The following is a 1,511-nucleotide window of genomic DNA, read 5'->3' as shown; positions in this document are numbered from 1 at the left end:
ACAAAAGTCAGTTGGCCTAAACAATTTTCAGGAACGGGGTTGGAGAAATCAAAGGTGTGTCTGTTTTATTGTGCAACGCTCTGTGTGTGCGTGGGTAGAGATTATGGAGGGATTTATCCGAATCTCCTCTTTATTTTGTCACGGCAGTGCTCAGTTTGGGCTAAAGCAAGCTTAGCTTCGGTGTTTGCTCTAGTAAGTATTGCGGGCTAGGTATGACGCTATTAGATGCTATTGTGTTCAGTTAGCAACAGATCAAGCTAGTTGGGTAAGAATAATAACCTGTCCCTGGCTCAAACAAAGGATTAAACAACAGCCATCATATTCTTTTAACTGTAGTCTTGGTCCTGACAGAGTAGTCCGTATCTCACGGATATGTCGCAGTAGGGACAAGGCAAAACTTCTTGACCAGTATGAGCCGTCGAATCAGCTGCACAAATCTCGCGCTAAAGCACCCCCCCCAGGCCTGGATAATTAGCAGCAGACTTCCTCTCACCTAGCTACGGTTATTTTTGGAAGGGCCAGGTGAGGTCCATAAAAACACAGTGAGGTTTTTTCTCTACATCCCACACACTGGCAAAGGTGAAGTTGGCCTGTTAGTAGGGGATCCATCATCACTGTCTAACCCTATCTGAGCTTGCTACCCTAGTATACTTTGTCGGAACACCTTTCTTGTGTTGTAGACTTTGACTCAGAGAAACGTGGTTCTCCATGAAATCCTTTTCAAGGAACCTACATATAAATTTACATTTACTGCTTTTATCCAGAGCGACTTATATAAGTACATTTGTCAGAAGAAAGAGAAGCAACCATATATCGCTGTCGGTACAGTAAGGATGTTCATAGTAACCAGTGCTAAGCACCAACAATTGTTAGGTTAACCCATTCCCTGTATACAACAACGATAGCTAGGATAAGATGCTACGCAAGGTTAAGTACTTAGAATTGTGTACATATGTTAGCGACCCACATCGACAACCGCACTAAACTCCAAAATACCCCGTCTATTTGCGTAGGCATACTCCCCTTGTTCATCTCTAACCATGGTGTATCATTTCCCCATAATCATGTCCCATTGTCACGATCTAAGGAACTTGATGACTGGTGTCACATGAACACACCTGAGAGGCAGCGCGTGACACCTTTATGTCATCAATCACGTCGCGGTGCAATCTAACCATTGCGTTCCAGATGTTCTTTTTGCTCCCTGCTATATATTTATCATTAGCATAAAAGAGAAGCCATTGATATTCCAATTTGAGCCAAAAGACGTTTCCCAGACTCTCCGTTCTGGATATCATCCATTATTATCTCGATGTTGACAATGACATCAAAGAACACCATTTTCGAGAGGTGGAGGAGGAGGAGGGGAGGATAGAGAAGAGGAGGAGAGAACAGGAGGAGGAGGAGGAGCATATGGAGGAGGTGAGGAGGAGGAGAGGTGCACAAGGTGATGCATTTGTGCTTGGAAAACTCAGTTTCTCTTTATTTATGAGCGTTTTTTATTTCTCTTC

Source organism: Pollachius pollachius, assembly GCF_949987615.1.
Source record: "Pollachius pollachius genome assembly, chromosome: 14".
Classification (NCBI taxonomy): domain Eukaryota; kingdom Metazoa; phylum Chordata; class Actinopteri; order Gadiformes; family Gadidae; genus Pollachius; species Pollachius pollachius.
The sequence above is the reverse complement of the archived record's forward strand: the minus strand, read 5'-3'. Positions refer to the sequence as shown.